Raw genomic sequence first — 15,708 nt, forward strand, 5'->3', positions numbered from 1 at the left:
GGCACGCGTGGGCGGGGCGGCGCCCTCTGTTCTCAACGTGTTTATCGCAGTTGTGGAATCGTGGTAAGACTTTATGGCTGGAATCTTTTAAGGCGACTAATTGATTTAGTGGAAAAGTTAGGCCGAATGACCAAAAAAGGAAAGAGAAACTCTTATCATTTGAACTTGCTCATGTTTCAGTCGCTTTTTTTCTAGTAGTTAAGCGAATCAGTGTTATCTTGATTTGTGAAAGGCATTTTGTATTTCTTTCCCCAACCTATTTCTAGACCACCGCTCCCCTGATTGTTTCTAGAAGGGAAGTTTAATTCACACCTCTCTTGTTTCCACTCAGAGGCCTCAGCTCCTGTGGGTGGGTGTGTGTGCGTTAGTCCCTCATTCCTGTCCGGCTCTGCTACGCTATGGACTCGAGTCCGCTTGCCTTTTCTGTCATGGGATTCTCCAGGCCAGAATACTGGAGTGGGTAGCCGTTCCCTTTTCCAGGGGATCTTCCCAACCCAGGGATCGAACCCAAGTCTCCTGCATTGCAGGCGGATTCTTTGCCATCTGAGCCATTATGAGCGTCCTTTGTGCGTGCTGTCTAAGGAGCTGTGGAATTTGGGGGGTTATGCAGAGTATGAACTTGGGGAGTAAATTGGCTCGGTTAGTCGTTTGTGGGTGTGGATGACTTGAAGTGGGAGGAGAACAAAAGGGGATGAGATGTTGGTTTTACAGATTGGCTTAAGCAGGCTTGGTGTGTAGTGCTGTACAATAGGAGAAAGTTGAGAATTTAGGGGTTTTTCCAAAAATCTGACATGTGTTCAGCACCCTCTTAAAAATATCATTGTTTTAAATTCGTTTTTCTTGACCTGAAAGTGGTAGATTTGGCTGCAGGAGAGAGACTTACCTGGAGGGCTGGGTGGAGAGTATGGTTTGAGTAATACTCTGGATACTAAGTGGAGGATACGGAATTGTGGTGTGACTACCTGCAGCGAGTGGCAAACAATAGCCTTACTCTTGAGGCAAACCCATTGAATTTTAGGTGTTTGATCTCAGGGTAGAACCATTTTCCCTTGTATTGACTCTGTTTTGAACAGCTCCAAACAAGAGAATTGTACTCCTCACCTTTTCCACCTGGACTCAGGTTTGGGGTGGAATGCGTCTGTACCTTTCATAGTTTTAAAGAAGACACAGTTATTTTCAGTTCGGTTTTTCAGCATCGCAGTGTAATCCTCAGCGTGTCAGCTTAGTGATGTAGAGGTCACCTGCCTTCCACTGGGGTGCAGTCGTATGCTCTTTCAAGGTCAGCTGCTGCTACCTTGGTTAATGCTTAAAGATGATTAAATGTCACTCTTGGTGTCTGTTGGTAAGAAGTAAGTGAACGTAGTCAGTCTTTTGCTATCTTAACAGAATTTTTAGAAAGTGTGTGTTTTGTTTTTGCTTTTTCACTTCCTTGGAAATGATCTAGAATGTAGGCCTGTGTTCTGTGGTATAAACCTGGTTTGCCTAAAATTCGTCCAGGACGCCACCCAGTGGCAAGAGCAGGTTAACTGCGGGCTTATTTGTGAATTAGATGGTATCAATGGCAAGGTTTAAGAAGTGCTGTGGTTTCTCTTGGTGAATAGAATTTAAGAGAATTTCAAGCTTAAAAAAAGTGAAATGAAGAAAAGAGAAGTTAGTGAAGGTAAGAATAGTGCATAGAAAGACAATTTTAAAGCCTGATTGAAGAAAGTGGCTTACTGGATTTGTCAACAAGAAAAAAAGTTGGTGCTTCTCTTATAGATTATAAGGTGTTTTTCAAACTTTTATTTTTAGGGAGACATACAAAAAACATTTGACTCCTTTTGTTTCAATATCCTACTTAAGAAATGTTGGAGAGTGCTTTAGAGGGCAACCTTGCACCTATCCATTCTTTTATTAGAGTAAAATTTTTACTTTATTTCTGAACTGAAAAAAGGTAAATTTTAAAAATACTTCATTTTTAAAGTGAGGAGAGTTTCTGGAAAAAAGACTAAAAGGTTAAATTTCTAAGTGTTGCAGTATATATCAAAGTAGAGAAGGTTCTAATTTATATTCTAAACTGTACTTCAAAAGCTATACCTTATTTAGGCATAGTTTGGTTTTCTCTGAAAATTGGTAACCTGTTTGTAAGGACTTCTTGACTATTCTGAATAAAAGCAGCAGTCATCGCATTGGGCCATGAGGCAGTGGCTCTGTTTGTGTGTCAGAATACTCCAGGTATTTTAGGTTTCTTAAACTCAGGTGCAAAGATCACACGTCATTGGAATGGTGATTTCTTACGGCAGCTGTGACTTTGTGTCTTTTGAAATTTTCATCCTACCCTTTTCACCGAGAGGTGGGGAAAAGGCGGCCCACTCCAGTGTTTTTGTCTGGAGAATCCCTCGGACAGCAGAGCCTGGCAGGCTACAGTCCGTGGGGTCGCAGAGTCGGACACGACTGAGTGACTATCACTCACTTTCTCACTGTGTGTGTGCTGGCGCACTGGGCCCTCCTGTGAGGGCCTTTGGGCAGACCTGGAGTTTTCCATCGTGTGTTTCTGTGACTGTAGTGTTGTCCTGGACTCAGAGTGCTCAGAAAATATCGGTTGAATTGGATCCTTTTTTCCTGGTTTATCTGTGCCCATTCTGTGGTTAATAATGGAATCCAGAGCTCAGGGGAGTTTAGAGAACAATATAGCTAGCATACAGGTTGAATCCACAAGTACCAGGACTGATGAAATACCAATACTTGCCATGTATTATTTTAATGAAGGGAAGTTAGTCATACCTGTAAGTGTCTAATGGGTGATGATTGCCAGATGAGAGAATGGTCTTGGATCTTGAGTTATAGAGGAAATAAATTCCCTTGTTTGTTTCTGGAATACTTTAAGGCATGTTGAGTAAGAACAAGATACGGAAGAAGATGATTTGTGATAAGGAATGACAGTTGACATCTGTCTTTGTCCCCTACTCTCTGTGGTACATCTCATTCATCAGATAATGAGATGATGTGGAGGGACTTGTCCACGTTTGCCATCTATTTCTTTTTAAACTTGCCCCCTTCCTTTCTATTAAGCAATAGTATTGCACAAAATTAGTTCCATGTCACAACATGAATTCAACATTTAAACAAGGTTTTAAGTTTCTCCACTCATAAGTTAGAAGTAACAAGCATTTTGATTTGCTGATTTTTTAAGTTGAAGAATAGAGAATGTCTTCAAGACACAAATTGCATTATGTAAAACATTGTGTAATGTGTAGCAATCGGGGTGGGGGGGGGGAGCAAAACTATCTGGAAGGAGGAATGTGGATTTTCTCCCTTCAGCTCCATTTTCAACATGGAGTCTCTTGGATTGGAAGGGAATAAGGAGCATTTTTATTGCAAGCAGAGCAAGGTTTTTTAGATGTTAGATAGAGAGATATCTGAGAACAGTCTCTTGGGTGGAAAGATGGTTATTTAAAAATTTTTTTTGCTGTGCTGTGCGGCATGGGGGATCTTAGTTCCCCAGCCAGGGATCAGACCTGTGCCTCCTGCAGGGGGATTGAGGAGCCCAGACTACTGGGCTGCCAGGGAATTCTCAAAGTTGTCAGGTTAGCCCAGTTACACACTTTTAATTTGTGCAGACAGGCAAGATTTGGGATGACATAGCCAAAGGACTCAGTGCAGAGATGTCTTTGTCACACCCCGAGCTTGAGGAACATGACTCGGGGTCATCGTGTGGAGGCAGGAAGGCCGACGTGTTGGTAGCAGTCGCGTTGGGCACAAAAGTTCTTTAGTGTCGATGAGACCATGGGGCCTGTGTAATGACTTGGAAATTCTCCTTTAGAAATTCAATAGAGACAGGGTTATAACTTAAAAGGGACTAGTTAAGCTGTTGAAGAAACTTGGCCTTTCAGAGCTGACTCTCAGGGCACCTCTTCTAGATGGACTTTTGTGACTGTCACCTGAGGTGCTTGTTTAGCACCTTGATATTCATCTTGCATGTGAATAGTTGAGGAAGAGGGAAAGGAAATGCTTCTCTGAATGGGCCATTGTAAGTTAAATTCTACACATCCATCCTGGCACCCCCCCCCCAACCATTGAGATGAGCCTTGGCAGGTTTACAGATGTGTCTCAAGTGTTTGCGGCCTTGTGGTGTGTGCCCCGTGAGACCTGTACAGTCACACTCACTCTCAGAAGGAGGGGCGTCCTGGGAAACCCTTTCTGAGCCGCAAAGGTCTGAAGGGAAGAAGCAGTTAGCTGAGGACCCATCTTGCCCACCGATGCACCAAATAAATGGAGGGGAAGCCCAGGTGCTTACAGGCAGTTCACAGTTGTTGCTGCTCGAGGCTGAGGAGCTGTGTGTGGTCCCTGGGAAGGTGCTGCTCGCTGCTGGAGGGGGCCCTGCTGCCAACGGTTCCTTTTCTTGTAAAAGTGAAAATCCTCTTCAGATTTCTTGTAATTGTCAAAAACAGGTACTAAATGTGGGGTTTTTTTATTTTTGTTTTTTTTTTTTAATTATATACTTGGCTGCACCAGGTCTCAGCTGTGGCATGGGGGATCTTTAGTGGTGGCATGCCACCTCCCAGCCGCAACCATGGGATCCAGTTCCCCAGCCCGGGCCCTGCATTGGGAGCATGGAGTCCCAGCCACTGGACCACCAGGGAAGTTCAATGTGGGTCTTTCTTAAAGGTGAAGTATTGTGACGAGAGCTCTGGAAAAGCAGGGAACATCTGTGTTACTGAACTGGTCAAGGGATGAAAAGACTGCAACAGCTGGATGTTCATACTAACAACCCCCTCTTTGTCAGCTGTGCGTCTCTCCTTCCAGGTGCCTTGAGATAGTAGCTAAATACCATGTGAAACCATGTTGGTGGTAAGTACACACAAGCACTCCTTGTTTGAGCATTTATAATTTTGGTTTGGATGTGTGTAGTGGTAGCTCAGGCCCAGGCAGACCCCGATTTATAGCGGGTCACTTTAGTGCAGGTGTTGCCTTTTTTTTTCCCCAAACAAATTGATGGTTTGTGACAACCCTGCGTCGATCAAGTCTATTGGCCCCGTTTTTCTCACAGCATTTGTTCACTTTGTGACTGCCAGTTTGGTAATTCTCATGATATTTCAAGGTTTTTCATTATTACGTTAATGATCTGTGATCAGTGATCTCTGATGTTACTATTGTAATTGTTTTAGGCCCTTCTAAGACCATCTTAGACCCTGTGTTCTGACTGCTTCACCGACCCACCATCTTTCTCCCCCTCCTCAGGCCTCCCTGTTCTCTGAGACACAACAATACTGAAATTAGGCCAGTTATATCTCTGCAGTGGGCTCTTCAAGTGAAAGGAAGAGTCTCCCCTCTCATTTTAAATTAGAAGCCAGGAATGAAGATGTTTACTATCGAAGGCTTGTGGAAAGCTGGGGCTAGGCCTCTTGTGCTGAACAGCCAGGTTTTGAACGCAAAGAAAAGATTCTTGAAGAAAAGTGCTACTCCAGTGAACACATGAGGGGTGAGAAAGCAAAATCGCCTTTCTGCTGTTGTGGAAAAAGTTTGCGTGGTCTGCCAAAGCCCAGGCACGGCCCTAACTCTTGAGTTCTGTGAAGGCTGACAGAGATGAGGAAGCTGCCGAGGAAAGTCTGAAGCTGGCAGAAGCGGGTTCATGGAGTTTGAGGAAAGAAGCTGTCTCTGTGACATCAAGCGCAGGTGAACCAGCAAGCGCTGATGTGGAAGCTGCAGCAGGTTATCCAGAAGATCCAGCGCAGAGCATCGGAGAAGGCGGCTGCACTGAGCAGCAGGTTTTCAGTGAGGATGAGTCAGCCTGATGTTGGAAGAAGACACTGTCGGGACGTTCACACTAGAGAGGAGAAGTCAGCGCCTGTCAGCGTCTGAGGACAGGCGGGCTCTCTGAGAGGCTAATGTGGCCGGGGACTTGGAGCTGAAGCCAGTGCTCGTCGACCATCTGGGAACCCTGGGGCCCTTGTGAACTACGCTAACCCTGCTCTGCCTGTGCTCTGTAAACGGAGCAAGGCCTGGATGGCCCACATCTGTCGGCAGCGTGGTTTCCTGAATATTTTACACCCACTGTTGAGACTTACTGCTCAGGTTAAAAAATTCTTTAAAAATTACTGCTCATTGACAATGACCCGAGAACTCTGGAGATATATAGTTAAATTCATGTTGTTTTCATTCCAGCTAGCACAATCTCCATTTTGCCGCCCATGGGTCAAGGAGTAATTTTAGACTTTCCAGTCTTGTTATTTAAGAAATACACTTTGTAAGGCTATTGGTGCCATAGACAGTGATTCCTCTGATGATCTGGGCAAAGTCAGTTGAAAACTTGCTTGGAAGGACTCACCGTTCTAGATGCCCTTAAGAACATTTGCAATTCATGGGAAGAGGTCAAAACACCAACTAATTATAATGAACAGGAGTTTGGGATAAGTTGGTGCTGACCCTTATGGATGACTTGAGTTCAAGACTCGGTGGAGGGAGTAACGGCAGATGTGGTGGCGACAGCTGGAGAACTAGGACTAGAAGTGGAGCCTGAAGATGGGGCTGAACTGCTGCAGTCCTGTAAGAACGTGTGAGTGGATGAGGAGTTGCTTCTTTAAAAGAGTGCTCAAAGAAAGTGGCTTCTTGAGATGGAATCTACTCCTGGTGAAGATGTTCTGAAGATTGTTAACCTAACAGCAGATTGAGAATATTACATAAACGTAGTTGAAAAAGCAGTGGCAGTATTTGAGGATTGAGTCCAATTTTGAAAGAAGTTTGAAAGATGGCATAGGCTGGCTACAGTCACAGCATGGCCTGATGGCATAGGCTGGCTCCGTAAACTTATTTCTTTTCCCCACTGTGTCTGTAACCTTTCCCCAGCACTGTTCATACTTTATTAATTGTGGTATGCCTAAGTTTTTTTTACACGTTTGTCTGCTGAACTTGGTAACTTGGTCCCAGAAGTGTCACGATTGTTTTTGCATAGTAAATATACATAAATTTGCTCAGAATTACTTTAGCTTTTACTGAGAATGAATGTGTTGATGGTGTAATTGGTACCCAGAAGGTTTTGATCTGTTGAGTCAGTGAGCCAAGATACCAAGGTGGAGTGTATGGGGCAAGCCGTGGTCTTCACTTACCTGGAGAGCCACAGGCGCACAAAGGGAACCTCAGGGGAGAGGGCGTGGCTGCAGGCCTGGAAAGGCCACGGCTTAGCCCAGGTGTGTTGACCATCGAGTCCCAAGGTTTCCCAGGAGAGCTGACACAGCGCTGACAACTTGAGTTGAGAAGGGAAAAACAGTAGAGGGGTCCACTGTGCCTCCTGTAGTGGGAGGGCGGAGTGCGGGCCCCTGGACCATCAGAACATCCCTGGTGTCTGTGCTTGAAATGCATGACAGTCACTCAAGTTACCAGAGAGAGAAATGCTAGGGATTTAAGGTATAGCATAAGAAATATAGTTAACACTGCTATACGTTATATGAGCTTCCCCGATGGCTCAGATGGTAAAGAGTTAAGAGTAAATCCTAAGAGTTCTCATCACAAGGAAAAAATACTTTTCTATTTTTTTTTATTTTGTATTTATATGAGATGGTTGTCATTGTTTAGTTGCTAAGTCATGTCTGACTCTTTTGTGACCTCATGAACTGTAGCCTGCCAGGCTACAGGCTCCTCTGTCCATGGGATTTCCCAGGCAAGAATACTGGAGTGGGTTGCCAGTTCCTTCTCTAGGAGATCTTCCTGACCCAGGGATCAAACCCAAGTCTCCTGCACTAGCAGGCAGGTTCTTTACCGCTGAGCCCCCAGGGAAGCCCCGTATGAGGTGACAGATGTTCACTAAACTGATTGCGGTGACCCTGTCCTGATGCAAGTCAGACTGTGGTTGGGTACACCTTAAACGTGCATAGTGGTATATGCCAGTTACGGCTCAGTGAGACTGGAGAAGAAAACACACGCCAGCCATTCTTCTGATGTTCAGAATCCCTTCTGATCTGTGGATGTTTCATCAGTTTTGTTCTGGTGTCATTTTGACATAGTTGTACTTTTTTCTCTTTTTGACTTATTTTTAACTTTTTATTTTGAAACCATTGTGTATTTATAGAAGAGTTGCGGACATAATACAAGAGTTTTCCTGCATGCCTCTTACCCAGCTTTCCTTAGTATAACATGTAGCCATGGTGTGTTCATGAAAAATAAAAAATCAGGTTGGTATAGTAGTGTTAACTACAGACTGCATTCACATCACACCAGTTTCCTGCACCACCCCCACCCCCCAGCATTCTCTTGCTGCCCCAGATACCAGTCCAGGAGCTCAGACAGCACTTAGTTATCATTTATTCTTAGTCACTTCCAAGCTGGCACTGTTCCGCCAGTCTTGCCTTGTTTTTTTTCCTGACCAGGCCTGTAGTTTTTGCTAGTAGCATCTTTACTTTGTTGACTGACAGCATCTCCTAGGCTCGTCTTGTACCTTTTCTGTTCCAGACCTAGCGTTAGCTAGGGCAGTAAAGCGCCAGTCCAGGAATCCCCAGTGGAGCCGACCATGTCCTTTAGAGCTGGTTCTTTCTGGTCTGGACAGCATGTTGTATCTGTTGTGATACCGTTTGCATATTTATAGCTCATCTTGGCTGTGAGAAAAGAGGCTCCCACAGGATTTCAGAAAGGGTATCTGGTGCCACCAAAGATAGAGAAAAGTGAAGGGGTTTGAGGGGTCTGCAGTGAGCCACACAAAACTGTGGGTTGATTTGTTGTGTGTGGGTGGAGCGGTGTGGAGCGTGGCGAGGGTTTCCAGCCGGGGAGTAGAATTATAGAAAAAGGCCAGGTGGGAGTGGGGAGGACAGAGCGTGAGATGTGGTCATGTTCTATTTGGGGTGTCTTGTCAGATGTCCAAGTGGCTGTGTTGAGAGCCATCTGTCTATTTGTGTCTGAAATGCCAAAGTGAGGCCTGTGGTTGGGGCTAACAGGAGGGAATCATTGCTCCATAAACGGTATTTCAATAACAGAGCAGATGAAAGCGCGGGAGTAGGGTGAGAGGGCTCTGAGCCCCCGGCGTTCCCACAGCTGACTGAGGGGAGCAGGCGGGCAGGTGGAAGGCAAACTGGGGGCCTCTGAGAAGAAAGCCCGTGTGTGCTTGGGCTTGCCAAGCCCACCAGCCTGAGCCCTGAAAAGGTGCCCTGGGTGTTAACGGGGGAAGCGCTTCCTCGTGACCGTAAATCAGAGTAAAGCTCAAGCGGTGGGCCGGCCGGGTGCTGGCCAGGACTGTGGTGGAGGCGCTTCCTTCTGGGGCAGTCTCCACTGAGAGAGAGCGAGCCCCCACGGCCAAGTGCCTCTGTCCCCGGGGCTGGTGCCTGTGAAGCTTGTGCGCCCCCCAGTCCAGGGCTGGTCCTGGGGGTGGACGGCTCGTCCCAGGGGGCGCTGTAGGTGCCAGCAGTGGTCACCTCTGGTGGACACGGCCTGAGTTGAGGCCACCCTGCCGCATCTGTGCTGCCTGCCTCAAGGGTCTTGCTCTTCCCACCATGGTCAGCACAGACACTGGCCCCTTGTTGCCAGTGCAGGGCAGCGCAGTTGGACTTAGGACATGGTGAGCTTTGCACTAGGAACAAAGGTGTCTTCTTGTTCACCCGCTAAGTTGTGTCCCCACGGCCTGTTTGTGACCCCACGGACTGCAACACGCCAAGCTCCCCTGACCTCCTCTGTCTGCTGAGGGGGCTCAGACTCGGTCCGTTGCGTCAGTGGTGCCGTCCAGCCATCGCATCCTGTCGCCCCCTTCTCCTCCTGCCCTCAGTCTCGCCCAGCATCAGGGTCTTTTCCGTGAGTCAGCTCTTCACACCAGGTGGCCAGAGTATTGGAGCTTCAGCTTTAGTGTCAGTCAGTTGACTCCAGGTCTTGTTTTGCTGACTGTATAGAGCTTCTCCATCTTTGACTGCAGAGATTTTGGTGTTGGCCATCTGGTCATGTCCATGTGTAGAGTTGTCTCTTGTGTTGCTGAAAGAAGGTGTTTGTTCTGACCCATGAATTCTCTTGACAGAGCCTTTGCCCTGCTTCATTTTACACTCCAAAGCCAGACTTGCCTGTTACTCAAGGTATCTCTCGACTTGCTACTTTTCGCATTCCAATCCCCAGTGATGAAAAAGACGTCTTTTTTTTTTTTTTTTTGGTGTTAGTTCCAAAAGGTCTCCTGGGTCTTCACAGAACCATTCAACTGTAGCTTTTTCGACACTAGTGGTTGGGCATAGACATGGGTTACCAGGATGTTGAGTGGTGTGCTTGGACGTGAGCCGAGATGATTGTGTCGTTTTTAGATTGCACCCCAGTACTGCATTTTGGACCTTTTTGTTGACGTGAGGGGTGCTCCATTTCTTCTAAGGGATTCTTGCCCGCATTGGTAGTTTTAATTGTCATCTGAGTTAAATTCACCCATTCCCATCCATTTTAGTTCACTGATTCCTAAAAGTGTCAGTGTTCATTCTTGCCATCTTGACAATGTCCAGTTTACCTGCTTCATGGACCTAACATTCCAGGTTTATATACAATATTCTTTACAGCTTTAAACTTTACTTTCACCACCAGACACATCCAAAACTCAGCATCACTTCAGCTTTGGCCCAGCCTCTTCATTCTTTCTGGGACAATTTCTCTGCTCTTTCCCAGTAGCATTTTAGACACCTACTGACCCGGGGTTACTCATCTCTGGTGTCATATCTTTTTGCCTTTTCATACAGTTAATGGGGTTCTTGGGGCAAGAATATTGGAGTGGTTTGCCATTCTCCCCTGCAGTGGAGCATGTTTTGTTAGAACTATCCGCCATGAACCGTCCGTCTTGGGTGGCTGGGCACGACATGGTTCATAGCTTCATTGAGTTACACGTGACTGTGATCCATGTGATCATTTTGGTTAGCTTTCTGTGATTGTGTTTTTGGTTGTGGAGGCTGTGGGATTGTCGTTCTTGCTGCTTCTGTCTACCCTCTGACGGATGAGGATTAATGGCTTATGCAGGTTTCCTGATGGGAGGGACTGGCTGTGGGGAAAAATGAGCCTTGCTCTGGTGGAGACCCTCGCACACTCATAGGCACGTCTGGTGCAGTCTCCTGTGGGGTCACTGCTCCTTTCCCCCGTCCTGGTGCGCACAGGCTGTTGTTTGCGCTCTGCAGGAGTCTGTTTCCCCTTCAGGAGGTTCTGAAGTGTCTTAAGTGGTGGCATCCGGTACACTGGTGACCTGGTCACATGTGGTCAGGCAGTGGCTTACTGTTAGGAGAGGGAAGCTCCATCCTGAGGCCTCTCCCCGCGTCCCTTTGGTGACTGTGGTCTGGTGGGGTCTCCCCACATGCCTTGTTTCTGCCGGGTGCTGAGATGTCCCCTCGTAGCGGCAGCAGCTGAAGCTCAGAAGTCAGAGTAACCGCCGAGGGAGTCACTCGTAGGCAGAGGGTCGGTTAGGCGAGTCTCCTGTTGGCTGAGAGTCTGTTGTTAGCAGACTGAAGCACAGGTGCCGCCTGCTGGCTCCTGCTGCGCTCCAGCTGCCCTTGGCCCTGGGCAGGCGTCTCATCCCCAAAGGCGTGCGGTTGCTACCTTCCATGGCGCCTACCAGCCATGGCTTCAGAGCAGTGTGCTTTGGATTGTGGAACTACCAGTGAGGAGCACTTCTATCTTATAATTGGGTGCTCACTCCCATATCTGATTGCATTTAAAACGAGATCCCCAGTATTTTATGTTGAGCATACGCAGACACAGTCGGAAAAAAACTGCACATTGAAAAAGGTACACCTCCAGTTCGTGTTTTATTAATCTGTTATGTGTCTATCTATCACAGCTGATTTTAACGTTAAAGTGGATAAAGTACAAGAAAATAGTAACCATATATATTTTTTCTACTTTGTAATTTAAAAAAAATTCTGGGATTTTATTTGATGAAGATATCTATTTATTAATACTTTTATATTCTAAAGACTGGCAAATGTTGTCTGTTTGGAGTTCTTAACTTTCTAACGTCTGTAGCTTTTATTAATGTATTTGAGGTCCTTAATTTCACTTTGGCCAGTTGATGAAATTGATATGTAGTCCATGTACGTCTGAATATCCTAACATCCTTATAATTTTTTTGACCCAAAGGCGTTCTTAAAAAACGTTTGTTACCACAGCTGTTTCTTTGTGGTCTCAGGTGGTGGTTAAGTTTACTCCACCTCATGGGTGTGTGCTTGGTGTTTTATAGTAGTTAGCTTCAGGTCCCTGTTTTATGTCCCATTACATCAGGTCTGTTAAATGTGCTCAAATCTTACAAGTTAACTCTGTCTGATATGATTGTGGATGTGTCTTTTTAAAAATGTTTTTATTTATGAATTTCAACATAGCTTAACTTTTACATGACAGAAAGTGCACCTGTTCTAAGTGAACGCTTCAGGGCATCACATTCACATTGTCTGTCTTATCAGCACCGTCATCTCCAGAACATTTCTGTGCTCCCACTTTGAAACTCTGTGCCCACTAAATGGTCACTCCCCCTCCCCCTCCCATCCAGGCCTGCAGGGATGTTTCCTTTTCCCCCTTGTAACACGCATCCTGATTGGAAGTTGTCGAGGCCCTGTGAGTTTATCCACGAGAATCTGTGGTTCCTCAGCGGGCCGTGCTCCACCGCTTCCTTCCATAGACTCCTGTCGCGGACACAGCTTCCTTGGTGTTGCCTCGTGCATCTTCCCTGTCTTTCCTGCGCCATAACTTTGGATTTTTTTTCTGTCTCTTGAGTGTACAGTTGACCCTTGAACAATGTGAGACTTAGAGGTGCAGACCCCCCACAGTTGAAAAGCTGTGCATGACTCTTGACTCCCCCAAAACTTACCTAATAGCCTACTGCTGACTGGAGCCTTACCAATAACGAACATTGATTAGCACATACTTTGTGTGTTATGTTGCTGTATTCTTAAAGTAAGCTAGAGAAAATATTAAAAAAAATTTTTAAAGAGAAATTGTATTAACTATATTTATTTACTGATACCATAAGTTTATATTTTTACAAGATGGATTTGTCTGTTAGTATCTACATCAGTATTGTCTTACATGATACCAAATCCTGTAGATGTGTTAGTAACACAGGCCAAGAAAAATGAAAAGGTAATGTAAAGAAGAAATTCACTGTTGTTTATAAGTATAATTCATCCATTATAACGAAGTGGGAGCAGTATGGTTGCGTTATGGTCACCTAGTGTAATCGATGATTGTTCACAGTAGCCTAGCCTATACACCAGTGAATCCACTGTGACATGCAGCATTGCACTCATTCATAATACGGTATTGGAAGCACTTTTTTTTTTAAACCACCTACCTATGATGATCAACTGATACTGGGGGTATGTAATCCTTTGAAAGCAAAGTTACAGAACAGAAAACTAAAATGTTGCTGTTCAATCAATCATTTTGTATTAAATGTCACTCCCTTATGCCTTTGCATTCTTGACACACTTAAAAAAATTTTTTTTCAGTATTTCTAGGCTACATGGTTCTTCTGTGAGCTTTTTCAAGTTGTTTTAAGTCTCCAAAAATTTTTTACCAATATGTTTATTGAGAAAAATGTGTACGCAAGTAGACCTGTGCAGCCAAACCCGCCTTATTCAAAGGTCATTTGTAGGTTTTTTAAAAATTAAGTTTTGATGAAATCACGGTACACAACGCACACCTTAAACTTACATAAGGTTAAATGTCAATTGTATCTGGATAAAGCTAGAAAGTTTTCCTAAAACAATTTTAGGAAGTCATTGATCTTAATTTTGTTACTGTTTGAATTACATGAGTTAATGTTTACAGAACACTTAGAATTATTCCCACTAAATGTGTTTTGTTAAAATAAAAAATATTAAAGTCCTGCCTTGTGATTTTTCACAAAGTTTCCTTTGTGTGCCTTCCTCTCATCGATAAGCTTACATCTTATTTATTTATTTATTTTTTACATCTTATTTTTTAAAAATGAGGTATAATTGACTGGAGGCATGTTTATTTGTATCGTTTATATATCGCTGTGATTGCCACCTGAGTTAGCTGACACCTCTTCCATTATGAAATTATCGTTTCCTTGGAGGGACGACATCTAAGACCTGGTTCCTTGGTGACTCTGCACGAATGACAGTCCTGTTGGCAGCAGTGGCCGTGTGGGTGTTAGGTCTCCGTCGCTCACTGAGACGCCCCACACCGTCCGGTGTGCACGACCTGGTGGTGGGGTCACCTGCTCTCCTGGGCTCAGTGGCAAAGTGCGCGCCCGCAGTGCGGGAGGTGCGGGTTCCATCCCTGGTCAGAAGATCCTCTGGAGGAGGACACAGCACCCCACTCCAGTGTTCTTGCCTGGAGAATCCCACGGACAGAGGAGCCTGGCGGGCTGCAGTCCATGGGGTCGCGCAGAGTCGGACATGACTGAGCAGCTAAGCAACAAACTTCTCCAGCACAGCTTTCTTTGTCTCCCCATCCTGGGATTGTACTTGGTGGCTTTGGGGTGCTGGGAGCGTTGTGGGTTAGTGGAGGTAGTGGTTTTGCCTCCACGGTCCCCAGGCTCAGTGCATCGATTCTCAGTGGTGCTGTTGTCCGGTTTGGGGGGAGTTTTTCTCGTCCCCTTTTCCTGCAGTTACAGCCTTTCATTTCAGTCGTGTCTGACTCTTTGCAGCCCCATGGACTGCAGCACACCAGGCTTCCCTGTCCATCACTGACTCCCAGAGCTACTCAAATTCATGAACATCGCGTTGGTGATGCCATCCAGCCCTCTCGTCCTCTGTCAACCCCTTCTCCCGCATTCAATCTTTCTCAGCATCAGGGTCTGGGAGTCAGTTCTTTGCATCAGGTGGCCAAAGTATTGGCGCTTCAGCATCAGTCCTTCCAATGAATATTGAGGTCTGATTTCCTTTAGGATGGACTGGTTGGATCTCCTTGCTGTCCAAGGGACTCTTAAGAGTCTTCTCCAACACCACAGTTCAGAAGCATCAATTTTTCAGCACTCAGCTTCCTTCACAGTCCAACTCTCACATCCATACATGACTACTGGAAAAACCATAGCTTTGACTGTCGGGACATTTGTTGTCAGAGTAATGTCTCTGCTTTTTAATATGCTGTCTAGGTTGGTCATAGGTTTTCTTCCAAGGAGCAAGTGTCTTTTAATTTCATGGCTGCAGTCAACCATCTGCAGTGATTTTGGAGCCTAAAAAGATAAAGTCTGCCACTGTTTCCACTGTTTCCCCATCTATTTGCCATGGAGTGATGGGACCAGATGCCATGATGTTAGTTTTCTGAATGTTGAGCTTTAAGCCAACTTTTTCACTCTCCTCTTTCACTTTCATCAAGAGGCTCTTTAGTTCCTCTTCACTTTCTGCCATAATGGTGGTGGTATCTGCATATCTGAGGTTATTATTTCTCCTGGCAATCTTGATTCCAGCTTGTGCTTCTTCCAGCCCAGCGTTTCACATGATGTTCTCTGCATAGAAGTTAAACAAACATGATGACAAATCCCAGTCTTGACATAACTCCTTTCCCAGTTTGGAACCAGTCTTGTTCATGTCCAGATCTAACTGTTGCTTTTTGACTGGCATATAGATTTCTTAGGAGGCAGGTCAGGTGGTCTGGTATTCCCATCTCTTGAAGAATTTTCCGCAGTTTGTTGTGATCCAAACAGTCAGAGGCTTTTGCATAGTCAGTAAAGCAAAAGGAGATGCTTCTGTTGAATTCTCTTGCTGCTTCAATGATCCAATTGATGTTGGCAATTTGATCTCTGGTTCCTCTGCCTTTTCTAAAACCAGCTTGAAC

The 15,708-nt window shown here is 45.4% G+C and overlaps 1 protein-coding gene across 5 annotated transcripts in view; it reads left to right on the top strand.

The window, feature by feature from the left end:
• Positions 1-15,708, top strand: part of DNAJB6 (DnaJ heat shock protein family (Hsp40) member B6) — a 51,274-nt gene that overhangs the window by 958 nt on the left and 34,608 nt on the right. The gene's annotated exons all lie outside the window — the stretch shown is intronic.

This window comes from Bubalus bubalis, chromosome 8, assembly GCF_019923935.1.
Source record: "Bubalus bubalis isolate 160015118507 breed Murrah chromosome 8, NDDB_SH_1, whole genome shotgun sequence".
Lineage (NCBI taxonomy): Eukaryota > Metazoa > Chordata > Mammalia > Artiodactyla > Bovidae > Bubalus > Bubalus bubalis.